Source organism: Diabrotica undecimpunctata, chromosome 9 (genome assembly GCF_040954645.1).
Source record: "Diabrotica undecimpunctata isolate CICGRU chromosome 9, icDiaUnde3, whole genome shotgun sequence".
In the NCBI taxonomy this organism is placed as follows: domain Eukaryota; kingdom Metazoa; phylum Arthropoda; class Insecta; order Coleoptera; family Chrysomelidae; genus Diabrotica; species Diabrotica undecimpunctata.
Genome location: NC_092811.1, coordinates 33,395,506 through 33,410,308, shown reverse-complemented (window position 1 = coordinate 33,410,308; position 14,803 = coordinate 33,395,506). Strand labels below are relative to the sequence as shown.

The 14,803-nt window shown below is 30.3% G+C and overlaps 1 long non-coding RNA gene across 1 annotated transcript; it reads right to left on the bottom strand.

Annotated features, from left to right (window-relative positions):
- Window positions 1-10,776: 10,776 nt before the first annotated feature.
- On the bottom strand, window positions 10,777-13,019 carry LOC140449791 (uncharacterized). Its single transcript, XR_011951883.1, has 3 exons — window positions 12,944-13,019; window positions 11,171-11,315; window positions 10,777-11,114 (listed from the first exon to the last, which is right to left on the bottom strand). It is a non-coding gene; the product is annotated as an uncharacterized lncRNA (long non-coding RNA).
- Between the last annotated feature and the right edge of the window lie 1,784 nt (window positions 13,020-14,803).

Here is a 14,803-nt window from a genome sequence, read left to right as displayed (position 1 = left end):
TAGTGGCCAGAGGCTATCAGCAGCCAGCATTGGACAACGAAGACGTATATGCACCAGTAGCTAGATTAACCACCCTGAGGGTACTGTTAGTCATTGCTGTCGATCGTGATATGGGTATTCATCAACTTAATGTGAAAAGTGCTTTTTTTGAAATGTTCAGTGTCTAGTGATGTGTTTTAAAGCCACCGGATGGTCTTAGTGTTAAACCTGGTGTAGCATGTAAATTGGTAAAAGCTTTATATGGTTTACGAGAATGCCCTAAATGTTGGAATACAACTATTAATAAGAATTTATGTAATTTAGGATTTAAAAGATCTAAGGTTGATCCTTGCTTGTATTTCAATGGAAAAACTTATGTTTTGATATGAGTAGATGATATTTTTGTTATTTCAATTTCTGAAGACGATGTCAAATTTTTAAAATCAAATTTAGAGAAAATTTTAGAATTAAGTGATTTATCAAATGAAACAAAAATTGTCTGTTTAGGATTAGAGATTGAAAGGAAAGATAAGACTTGAATTGTTAGCCAAAAAAAAATTATTATGTTTCATTCATTGATCATTACAGTCCTTTTGGAATGTTATACCTTATTAAAGAAAATAATGAAGTGGAAACATGCTTTAGGAATTTTGTAGCCTTAAATGAATCAAAATTCAACCTGAAAATAGAGTATTTGAGATGTGACCTCATCGAACTCAACTGTTACCTCATCAATGATATTTTCTTCATCAGCTAAAAAAATATCTAACTTAAAATCTGGGGGTGTACACTCAATACTAAATTTTGGACCAAGAGAGAGAAAATCAGACACTTCTTTTGGAAAGTCAACGCTGGACAAGTTTTTAAACCATTTGTCATTGTTTAAAAATAATTGGTTGGAAAATAAGTTATTAGTTAGCTGTTCAAATTTTTTTATGTTATTAAGTTTCACTTTGTTAAAAACATTTGAAAAGCTCTTTTGTAATCTTAGTTCATATTCAATTAATATGTTAGTAGGAACAAACTGCTGCAACTCACACTTAATCTTATTAATATCATTCTTCGCATTTGAAACATTATTGCAAGTTATCTTTATTTCTAAATTTAATGTTTTTTATGGATATCATTAATGAATTTATCTACTTTAATATTTAAAACTTTGTCATTACCTACATATAATAAGCTGCGTAGATTACATGTACTGTTCCGAACGTGCTTAGGCATAACATTAGATGTTCTACAACGTAATAAAAAAATTCTTCTGTTCAATTTTGCTTAAGAATTAATTAACGAACGTGTTTGAGACAATTTAATCTTGACATTCAATATTTCAAATACTTCAATGTCAGTTTTTATTTGCGAAATTTTTAAAATTCTGTGAGTGTTTTAAAATGTATTTGTACGCCATTTTTTGTAACGTTCAAATTGTTTTAGTTTACTATTGAAGAAGCTATTAAATAAATGGCGAAATATTGAGTAATTTAGAAAAAAAAAAGATTTTCATTACAGACCACTTTACCCGATAATTTGAACGTATTTATAAATTATTTTTTGGTCGAAATAATCATTTCTAATATTTTATGATGGGTTTTTATCAAGAGATTAGCGAAATATATGGAACAAACATTACAATTTTAATGAAGCAATGGGCGAAGATAAACATAATGATGGCAAAATTGAACAACAGAAGAATTTTTTTATTACGTTGTAGAACATCTAATGTTATGCCTAAGCACGTTCGGAACAGTAGATGTAATCTACGCAGCTTATTATACGTAGGTAATGACAAAGTTTTAAATATTAAAGTAGATAAATTCATTAATGATATCCATAAAAAATATTAAATTTAGAAATAAAGATAACTTGCAATAATGTTTCAAATGCGAAGAATGATATTAATAAGATTAAGTGTGAGTTGCAGCAGTTTGTTCCTACTAACATATTAATTGAATATGAACTAAGATTAAAAAAGAGCTTTTCAAATGTTTTTAACAAAGTGAAACTTAATAACATAAAAAAATTTGAACAGCTAACTAATAACTTATTTTCCAACCAATTATTTTTAAACAATGACAAATGGTTCAAAAACTTGTCCAGCGTTGACTTTCCAAAAGAAGTGTCTGATTTTCTCTCTCTTGGTCCAAAATTTAGTATTGAGTGTACACCCCCAGATTTTAAGTTAGATATTTTTTTAGCTGATGTAGAAAATATCATCGATGAGGTAACAGTTGAATCTAAAGATATTCTTAGGGCACAAGTAACAAATGTAGTAACTAATTACTTACAGAATTCAAAATCTAAACCCCCCTCAACAATGAACAAAATGTTTAAGTATGTACAACAATATTTAAAGTTACATTCAGACATATACAATACAATTTTACAATCTGACAAAGGTGGATGTACGGTAGCTATGAACAAACAGGAGTATATCGACAAAACCTTAACATTGTTAAACGACAAATCGACTTATAAGGACAAAGGTCCTACGTCAGTGATACAAAAAAACTATAATGACCTAATAAAAACCTTAAAAAACCAAGATCAACTTACTGAACAAGTTGCAAAAAAGTTGATAATTTATGACTCATGTTTCCCTAAACTTTATTGTTTGCCTAAAATTCATAAATTTGACATTCCTCAGGCCTATTGTAAGTTCTGTAAAATCTACTACCTACAAAATTTCTAAATTCCTTGCTGATACATTAACTGATGCCTTTGAATATCACAATAATTATAATTCTAAGGACACATTTACCTTTGTCAATGCTGTTAGGGGAATGCAGTTACCAAATGATTATGTTTTAATTTCTTTAGATGTGGTGTCGCTATTTACAAACATTCCACTAAATATAGTCACGGACATTATAGAATCAAATTGGAACCTTATAAAAGACTTTATAAAGTTGAATTCTTATAGGAGATTTAAAAAATACTTTTTTGACACTGGATATCATGGTATTTACAAGAGGAAACTTTTTTCGTATTTCCTCTGCAACTCTGTTTAATCCATGCGCTACACAAGTAACATGTATTAAATCTGGGAAAAATATTTTTAACTTTTGTCCTGCTTTCACCATATAAGGAGCAGCATCCGATACAATAAGCAGTAATTTATTAGAAGGAATAGTTGTCGGAAGAAAAAAAGTTGCTAATGTTTCTTGTATAAAACGCGAAATTGTTAAAGCATTTGTTTTCTCAAGTTGCTGGCATGAAATAAGATGAGATTTTGGTAAGGTATCTTCTTTAAGAACACCAATCAATAAATGAGCAATATACTTTCCTGAGGAATCAGTGGTTTCGTCTACAGATATGTAAAAATAATTATCTGCAATTTCTTCCTTAATATTAATTAACACCGACGAGTATAGCCCGTTCACATTATTTCTTCTTAGAGACCGATCACTTGGAACATTAAGTTTGCAATATTTTTTTAGAAACGAACTAAAATTTACATTTGCTAATTTTGAAAGCGGTATGTTTGCAGACACTAATGCGCGACACAGGTCTTCATTAAAAGTTTCTTGCTCATCTAATTTTTTTGAAGTAGATTGGAAACATTTAGCCATTGAAGTTTGATGTTTTCCTCCTATTTTTCCTTTTTTTGCAATGTGTGAAGCAGTTCTCACATGTTGGTCTATCTGAAATTTCTTCTCACATGCTATCTATAAATAAAAATAAAAACCTTTATTTTAACCCAACCTTTAAAATATAAAAATATACAAGGTGTTTTTGGTTAATTAAATAACTGGTTTGGAAAAAAAAACACTCGCTAAGTGTTTTAAATGCAGTATTAATCCACAAATTAGTTTTTGTTACTAACCATTAGTACATCATAGAACTTATTTTAAAATTCAACAAAAGTGTTTTTTTTGTTAATTCAATTACAATAAAAATAATTGTGTTTTAGAATAGCTAACTAAATAAAAAAAAGTAAAGGTGAAAAATTTTTCTAAATACACACCATTGTATTGTACCATGGACAATTTTTTCTCACTAAAGGAAGCTATTTTTCATTTAAAAACAACCTACGAGTACTAAATTTCAAGTAAATACGTTTATTGGTTTTAAAGTTATTGTTGTTATTAACTAAAAGAATTTAATTTCTTTTAATTTTAACACCCTGTATCTCGAAAAGTAAATAAGTTTGACCCCTCATTAACTATATCGTTTTGTTCAATTTTTCGAGAAGTATCTACAGTCAAACGTTGTAAGTGTCATTTGGAAACACCCTGTATATATGAAATATTAGATATTTAATAGAAAATATTAGATACTTACAATTTTGCCACAGACTGAACAGTAGATTTTTCCCATATCCATAGACAGCTCTTTATAAGGTTTAATCCAAGTTGAAGCACTGGTTGTTTTAGGCATTATAAAATCACAATCTTCCTTTTTGTTACGCACGAGTGTTTACGCTTTGAATATCAAAACAAAAATGATTTACAAATCTGAGCATCAAATTAGAAATGTTTAGGTACCTAATTCAATAAACTGGGAGATTTTGGAAAATCCCTAAATAAGGAACAAAACTATTAGCCGTTTACCTGCTGTTAAGATACAATAAATTGTAGATAGATTTGGGGATTAGATCATAAAATGCAAATGAGCGAACCCTTAGCGATTATCCAATAACTGAATGCCTCAGTGACCGAGACTTTCTAAGAATGTTGAGGGCTACTTAAATTGATCTTCTTTGAAATTGTAAATGTTTTGTACCTGTAGAGATTACGTACTTAGATCATTTCTTGATTAAAATGACTACAAAATTTTATACAAGAATTGAAATAAATTGGAATGTTTAAAAATTTTCAAATACAGTATAAAAATCTGAACTTTTATGCACTTTATGCAAACTTTTATACAAATATGCCAAAATATGAAATATTTGCATAAAATATGCACAATATGCAAAATATGCAATATGCATATTTGCCGAAGTCTAGTGATTACGCAATTACCTTTTGAATTACCGTTTAGATATAAATATGTCGATGGCATCATATGTGCAGTTCCATCTTATCACATCAATACCACACTAAACATTTTTAATTCATTTAATAAACATCTTCAGTTTACAATTGAAACTGAGACAGATTTTAGTATACCATTTTTAGACACAAAAGTAATAAGAACAAATGACAATATTTTGACATTGGATTGGTACCCAAAGCCGACAGCATCAGGTAGGTATATAAATTACTATTCAAACCATACCACCCGTCAAAAATATAATACCGTACTAGGTATGAAAAACAGGATAATATCCATTGTTGATGACAACTTTTTACAAAAAAATCTGGATATAATATACAAATTTTTTCGTAACAACGGATATCCTAAACAAATTTAAAAAAACTGATTTACAGCACTAATTTCTATGACGGTCCCGTCCATGATTCTAACAACAAATCAATCAAATATAAAAAACTTCCCTTTATTAATAGTCTAACTCATTCTGTCATATCCATATTCAAAAATATTCCTAATATTAGTATAGCTAAATATAATACCATGAACAGCAAACAACTATTTTCAAAAATCAAAGACCCAGTACCAGCCTTATATAAAAGTAATATCGTTTATGAAATACCGTGTTTAGGATGTCAAAATAGCTATATTGGTCAAAAATCACAATGGATAAAACAACGCATCACACAACATAAAACTGATTGCCGCTTGAGAAAAAATACTTGCGCAGTGGTTTAGCACTATGAAAACACTGGTCATATGCTAGACTATAACAAAGCTCACATTTTGGCACAGACTGATAACTACAAAAGTAGATTATTTCTTGAGATGTATTACATTACCAAAAATAAAAACACTTTAAATTATAAAACGGACACTGGACAGTTAAGTAACATATAGTGTAACATATTAAACAAAATTTATAAATATTCAAAATAGCCAACATTCATGTTAATAACAACTAACTTTAATAATTCATCAAAGAAATATTATTTTTCTAACTTTTCTTTTATTGTTATTTTTATTTTTACATTTGAAATAATTTTAATTTTTTATCGTATAGCTGTAACGAACGTGCTTAAGACAATTTAATCTTGACATTCAATATTTCAAATACTTCAACGTCAGTTTTTATTTGCGAAATCTTTTAAATTCTGTGAGTGTTTTAAAATGTATTTGTACGCCATTTTTTGTAATGTTCAAATTGTTTTAGTTTACTCCTGAAGAAGCTATTAAATAAATGGCGAAATATTGAGTAATTTAGAAAAAAGAAAGTTTTTTATTACAGACCACACTACCCGATAATTCGAACGTATTTATAAATTATTTTTTGGTCGAAATAATCATTTCTAATATATATATATATATATATATATATATATATATATATATATATATATATATATATATATATATATATATATATATAATTACTTACACAGGAATTACATAATACATTAAACTAACAAATGATTCACAATAATTTACTTACGTGTCATTTCTAGATAATAAATTATAATTTAATGTAGAAATTAAATATTGTGGCAATTATAAATGCGTTCTTAATGTATAACAGTTTTTCTACCATTTATTAATAAAAGTTTGGTTGACTACTAACCGAGAAATGTACTTGAGAGAAGAAATGTTTGTATTGAATCTTATCTATAAATACGGGACCACTATAAGTCCTCTTCCCTACAAAAGCAATATTTCTAAAATACTTGGCTTGATATTATGGACTGTACTGTATACGTCATTTCTCTACTTACAGTATAACGATTTCAAAAACTTTACATCGCTAATGAATATTGATTATTTCAAAATTTCTTTCGCAATTTTGTACATTCTAATATTTATAACTTTTAACATCTGCTATATTTGCGGTAAAATACGAAACAAAAGTAAATGGGAAAAACTTATAAACAATTTGAACGAACTTAGCACGTCCGAAAGAAAAAAGAATATTTTATGCTACAGTTTCCAGATCTTTTTCATTACCTTGCCAATAATAGTCATTCAGGCAGTACATGTTCTAATGACTTTTGAAATTTATATTTTGTCGAAAAAAAATTTTGTTAATGAATTCTGCATAGTTACTATAAATATACAAATATGGTATATGTTTCTTATTATTTGGGAAATTTGTAGTACATTCTCCAATAGATGTGACTACGTAATTAATTCTTCCAAAAAAATATTTCTTAATACAATTAAACATAGAAACATATTTTTAGAAGAAATAAAATATATTAAGAAATATCTGGTGAAGCTTCATAGGGAAATTGTGCGATTCAATGACCTTACTGATAAAATATTATTTTTCTTTTTAGTACTTTGCCTCCTTTTTATCATAAACCAGTTTTCGTTAATATTTGTTTTTGGAAACTATCAGAAAGATATGTACTTTGTAATTACTTATCAACTCTGCAAAATAATTGGAATGATAGTAAGTATTTCTTTTCTTTTTATTTAATATCAACCGCATCAACTGCTAATGGGTAGTAGCGACATGTTACATTAAGGTAAAATTTCTTAATAATTTACAATATATTATGAAAAAGGTGAGTTTCTTTAAGAAAATTTACAATATTGTTTATGTTACAGTTTTTGTCTAATAATGTCTTTAGATCGTCCGTAAGATTATTGTTCGATTTTTCTTGCATAAATTTTACATAGTTTAATAATTGTTTTACATTTAGAGTTGTCTATCATCTAGCATAGGGCTTCTTAAACTTTTTTATATAGCGATCCCCTTCAAGCTTAGGAAATTTTAAACGACCCCCTCCTCCATATAATGAAATATATATTAACCGTAGATGTAGATGTAATATCGCACTATTTTACAATGTAAATAAAATAAGGATTAAAGAATACGTACCCATTTATTTCACATAATATAATTGGAAAACACAATAAATAGAATGACATAAAACTATATCTATACATTCAATAAAAAAAATAAACTTTTGTAACAATTTTTTTAATAAAAACATATTATTAACATCAAACAATATTAATGTGACGGATGTGATTGTTTATTTTTACACAAATAATTAAATCTAGGCTCAATTTGAGTTAGTGCAGATCGTAATAAATTTTCAACGTTTATTAAATTTGAACGGTATTTTGATTTTATGTAAGTTAATGTGGAAAAGGCTGATTCACATAAATATGTTGTACAAAATGGCAGTAATTCGTTCATTGCCATTTCCGATAGTAGGGGATATTCTGATTTGATTTCTATCCAAAATTCATGCACAGACACTTGAGAAAATCTGGGTCGCAAGGTAGTATCACTTGTTAATTCGGCAAATTCTTCTTGTGCTTTTAAGTTTAAAAAATTAATTTCTTCCGTTTCAATTGAAAATGCATTACAAATCCATTGTTGTGTATCAATTGGGAAAATACCTATGCATGTAAACTTCCATATCCTTCAAATGATTAACTATAATTTTTGTTATAGGAGTATCTTTTTTTGAAATATTGTTACTAATTATATACTCGTCAGTAAATGGAAACATTTCGAGCGATCCACTTTCCACTCTGTTCTTCCATATAAGAATTTTTTTAACAAAGGCCTCAAGTTTATTTTTTAACATAAACATATTAACGCAGACTCTCTGCATCGATAAATTCAATAAATTCATATCATTGATTTTATCAAAAATATCTGCCAAATAGCATAGCTTGAGAAGCCATAAATTATCGTGAAAATAATCGGCCAAATTAGAATTTTGCTCTGTTAGAAATATAAGAACTTCATCGTTTAAAGTTAATAATCGTTTCAAACTTCGACCTCTTGATAGCCACCTAACTTCAGCATATAGCAATAAACTTGTATAATCCGAATCCATATCAATGCACAAATTTAAAAAAAATCGACTATTAAGTGCTCGACTTTTAATAAAGTTAATGATTTTGACTGCATCAAAAAACACAGTGTTTAATTCTGGTGCAATTTTTTTAACAACAAGGGCCTCTCGGTAAATCATACAATGTGTAAATGTAATATGATCATTTCCAGCTTTAACAAATGCTGTAAAACCAAGATCTTGTCCGGTCATTGCTGCAGCACCGTCCGTGCACACACCAACACAATTTTTCCAATTTTATCCTTCTTTTTCAAAAAACTTATTTACTTTTTTATATATATCTTTTCCACGAGTATGACCTTCCAGAGGACGACAAAACATTATATCTTCATGGATGCTTCCCTCATAAATATATCTTACAAAAAGTAACAACTGTGCCATTTTTGAAATGTCTGTCGACTCGTCCAGTTGTATTGCAAACTTTGAGCTGTCTTTAAGCCTCATAAGAAGCTGTTGAAATTGATCATTGCTAATGTCTGAAATTCTTTTGGACACAGTGTCATTTGATAATGGAATTTTACTAATTTCAGCAGCATACTGTTTTCCATGAACAATTTCAGACATTCTTATAGCTGCAGGTAGTAAAAGTTGCTCTCCAATAGTAAAAGGCTTTTTCGTTTTTGCTATCAAATACGAAACTTCATACGATGCCAATAGATATCAATCATTCAAAGTAACATACTTCTCCAAAGTGTTCTTTTCTTTATTTGATGTTTACAAAAGACGCTCAAAATATTCTATTGGCTTTTTTGATAACGTTGCATGTTTAGTATTCAAATGTCGTTGCAGTTTTGACGGTTTCATGCTTTCTGCAGCCAAAACTTCTTTGCAAATTAAGCACACTGGTTGTTCTTCATTGTTGTGAGAAGAGCATGTGAAGCCATACTGCAAATATGATTCGTCATATTTTCTTTTTTTTTTGTTTTGCTAGAAGTTGGATTTGAAGCACTGCAACTTGGTTGTGACGGCGTGGCAGACTTATTAGTTGGAATTTTAATTAGCCATTTATCCATGATGGTTAAACATTAATAAATAATTAAACAAAATGTAGTTGAACTTTAACGTAATAATTAAAAACATCAACTGAAAATTACACAGTAAATACACACATGTCACTACGAAGACAAAGCTGAGTCCAAACTGAAGTACAAACAGAAACATAACTACACTCGAATCTTTAAAAGTGCAATGACAACAAATTACGATCAGATCAACCCCGACACATGGCGTGTTTAAAATGTGCAGCGCACAAAGGCACCGTATCACAAAGACGCCGAAAAAGAAGCTTTCATTTAATTTTTTTTATTATTCTTTTATAAAAATAATATGCCGATTCGCCTAGCCTAGCTTGATTATGCTTCCGTATTGTATGTGTAACCTGTAAGGCGACGCGGCGTCTGGGTACTTATAATCACTAAGTTATCTTGCAAACACTGGCGCCGGCGGCCAGACATCAATGTAGAACGTTCAGTTGAAAATCGAGGAGCACGTTGTATTTATTATTTTAAATGCTACTTCTATATTTTCATTTATAGGCCCTACATAACAGTTTTGCATTGTCACTTTTTTCAAAAAATAGTTAATAATAAAACTACACTAGTGTTTTGAATGATTTTTATTTGTATTTATATTTGTACGTAGTGTGTATACTAATTTTAAAATTTTAAAATTTTATTTATAATGATTGAAAAGTATCAGATCTTTACGACCCCCTTTCAGTAGTCTCGCGACCCCATGGGGGTCGCGACCCACAGTTTAAGAAGCCCTGATCTAGCCTAGCACATACTGGTCGATTCTTTCCATCAAATAAATATGCATTTGTTATTCGTGTATGACCTAAACGTAATCGATCAATTCTGACCTGGTTGGCTCTTGTATGATTTAACCCATTAGCGCCGAGGAAAAAAATTCTTTTTATATTCAATAATTTTATTTAAAACTACGTAAAAACAACTTATTTTTCTTAAATTTAAGCCGATAAATGATAATATATATGATAAAAAAAATTCCACCGACCACTAGCCGTTTGGCAGGATCAAATATTGAAACAATTCATTAATTTGTCCCATTTGTATGAAATGGTCTAAACCTTTAATTGCAAAGCAAAACGTTCCATTTTTCACACATTGTACACACTTTTGAACTGCAAACTGGCATGGCTCACTTCTTTCTTTTGCCCTCAGGTACAGAGATAATCCAATGATCCTTGCAGTCAAACCTGATGCAGTGAGACACTCGAAAAGCACTTCCTGCTTCTCTACCTATTTTTTCAGTTCTTTTAGCGGGGATCTAAAAATTGAATGAATCGTAAACATTTTCTGAGTTTTGTATAAAAATACTTTTACCTGACAAATACTTCTTCTAAACTCTAAGAGACTAATATTCTTCCCGGATTTCCTACATATCGTTCAAGCATTTTGAAGAGCTGCGTCTATGAGATACGTAAATATTGACCAGTACCATTTTTTGGAACGTATGCCGGCTCGGTAACTGAAAAAAAAATTACCCATATATTTTCATTTATATAAATATTGCTCTTTATTTTTTACCAAGATATATTACTGTCCATGAGATCAGTTCCTCCCATGCTGTTATTATACTGCGAAAGAAGATATGGCCTGGGTACTTGTATTGTCTTGCTATCCTTTTTGGAATATCTTTCCACATTTTTGACCGGCTGAACACCAAAACATGTGCTTGCAGCTGTTACAAATTTGTTGTCCCTCCAGCGAACATAATATTGAATCTCCTTATTCAATATTGAACAATATTCCCCTCGTGCCCTCTTTTCCATCGTCTTTTTGGAAACAAGTGGACAATTTCTAGGAATTCTATTATCCCTCACAGTACCTGTAACTTCGTACCCATTAGCTTTTAGAGTACTTAACAAGTTTGTGCTGATAAATAAATTATCAACGAAAAACTTATATCTCAGAGATACTTTTGTCACCCAATTCTTCGATCATCTGTACCATGGGAGCTGCAGCTTTTCCGAAATATTTTTGATATTCTTCATTAGATCTAGGATTTTTTCCCTGATATAATTCAAAGTTTATCAAATATCCGCTAGGTGTATTCATACACCACACCTTATAGCCAAACCTTACAGGCTTTCCTCTGATCATCGATTCATCATAAGCTATATTTTCTTCTGGGACAAAATGCTCTATGAACGATTTTTTTAACATATCTGTAAGTAATCTTAGTTTGTACATTTTGTTATTTTTATCTATATTATTATTGTCTGCAAAATGTAGTAAACGACAAATTTGTAAAAACCTGTCACATGGCATCAGACACCAGAATATTTTGCATGTCAGGGCTTCTCTCCCAGTAGCTTCTTTTAGATGGTAGCTTATTATATCCGCTTACTAAGAGAATTGCCATAAATACTTTTAATTCAGGAAGTGTCACGTTAGGGTTCGGTTGATTTATCAGTAGACTATATTTTGTTGTTTCAGACACTATCATTTCTAGCAACTCATCAGTAATAAATAATTCCAACAGTTGCACACAACTCATCTCTGAATATTTACTGTAATCCACTTTTGGAACGTTGCGCGGCGTATAATCAAGGTCTCCGTCAATATAAGTTGTAGGTTCTGGCAGATCAATTACCATTCGGGGATTTGTATTAGTTTTTATTTCATAAGAACTATTTACGTTCTGCAAATCCTTATCATAGCTTGCTTCTAGGTCTGATTGTACACCTTCTAGACGTTCAGAGTCTGCAAATACAACTTCCGCACCTGCACGAAGTTGACGAGGATTCAAGTCATCCGGGTCACCACCTTCGTCTTCGTCACCTGAATCCTCATCCGTAAGGAAATTTGATTCAGGCGGCTCAATAAAAATGTCTGTTACATCATCTTCTTCATATGCGATATCTAAAGCTTCCTGTAGTGTAATTCCACTGAAATTATAAAAAGATATGTTTTGACTACATAACCGTCTAGTGGGTCCATATGGGTACAGCAATATTTACATGAACTTTTAACTGCCCCTTGTAATTTTGATACAAAAATATGCACACTACGTTATATTTTAAGATCTTTTAAAATATGTAAAATTGATTTGATCCTAGTATTCCCAAAAAAAGGTACTGAAAATTTACTTACACAAATCGGATGTCCATTATCAAACACTTTTTACTATAACACGATTTTCTAACTTCCGTAGCTTGTGAAATCTAATAATACACTGATGAGTATTCATCAACGCAGGTTCAGACAAAAATAAAGTATACATGCGGTAAATGTAATGTTGGTTGCCTGTTTTATTATAGTTTTATTGTTTTAAATAATACCTTTACAGTTGGATCCATATGGTGACTGTAGGCGCTAATGGGTTAATTTCTTTTAATTTAGCTTCGGAGTTATTCAATCACTTTGCCACTTACGCTGGATTTTGGATTTAATCACTGTTTTAATTCTTTAACTCGCGGTTTTTTGTTTTTGGATTTTGTCTATTATGATCCATTTGATGACTTAGAGATACCTTTGGAAACACTTAAAAATTATTTAAAAAATTATTCTTGATTTAGTTATGATTTAAGGGGTGGTCCGATTAGGAACCACTGACCGTTTATGTACTTGAAGTGGAATAAATGTTGGATGGTATCAATAAAGGACTTATTTAAAAAAAAAAAAATATATTTATTTTTGATGAAATGGTTCAAAACATTATAAACATAGTCCTACACTACATTGTTTACATTCAATTTTTGTTCTCTTTACAGTTTTTTTAGTACTACACAAAGCACATCGTCGTTTTGTTCCTGGTGTTGGCATATGCTTACCTACATCATATTTTCGAGTAAGGTTTAGTACAGATAATTTGCGCCCGTCGATTTTATTTATTTTATCTTTACCATAATTTGGCAAAGGACCTTTTATTTTGCGCCCCATATAGTCTCCTATTCATTCATTGGTTAATATACGGCGAAATGATAGATCAGTCATTGGTTTTGCATTGTTGTTATTTTGTAGAACATTGCCTTGCTACAAAATGTAACTATTAACAATAGCAGCATCAATATGAAAATAGAAGAGCTTCATCCACCATCTACGACTTTTCCATTGAATTGAATAAGTAGACATATACTGGTCGAACCTGTCTACACCTCCCATGTGAATGTTATAGTCATATACTACTTGGGGGCAAGGAATTTTTTCTTTCTCGCCTTTATTATTTGTTAGTTTAACTGTAGTTTTTGATGAGGGATCGTGAAAATTACTAGCAAGTAGTACAGCTTTTTGTCCGCGATATTTCCAATTGCAAATGGATAAATCATCATTTGTGCAATAATCGTACTCTCCGCTTTTGAGAGATTTATCAGCTACTAGATGTTGTTTGGGATAGTGCTTTTTATTTTGAAGCAAAGTTCCACAAGCAAAAGCATCCGTTTCTAGCAATTAACGCAACAAAGGAAAACTTTAAAAAAAATTATCAAAAAACAAGTAGTAACCTTTACCCTGAAACGGTTGTGACATTTGCAGAATAGTTCTATCACCAAGACCCCACTTAATATTGGTAATGGGTTCCTTACCTTCATAAATTTTAAATCCTAAATTATACCCTATTACGGAACAAGCCCTTACCCATATTTTAAAAACTCGCTTGATAGGTTTTTGGGGCATGGATTTCATGGACGTGTGCCCTTTGAATCCGACCATACTTTCATCAATTGCAATATGACGAGAAGGCATAAAAGAATTTATAAATAAGTTTTAAGACTATTAGTCAGAGGACTAATTTTGTACAGTTTATCAAAATTTGGACTGTCACGTGGAGCCATGTTTTCATTGTCATTCAAGTGTAAATATCTAAAAATGTGTAGAAATCTCTTGTGTCATGACTTTACCAATCAGGTTTACGTGAAAATTCGCTTCTGTTGACCAGTATAATATATATCTTACACCAGGTAATTGATGGAATCCCATGATTATCAAAATGCCTAAAAACGCCTTTAGCTCATT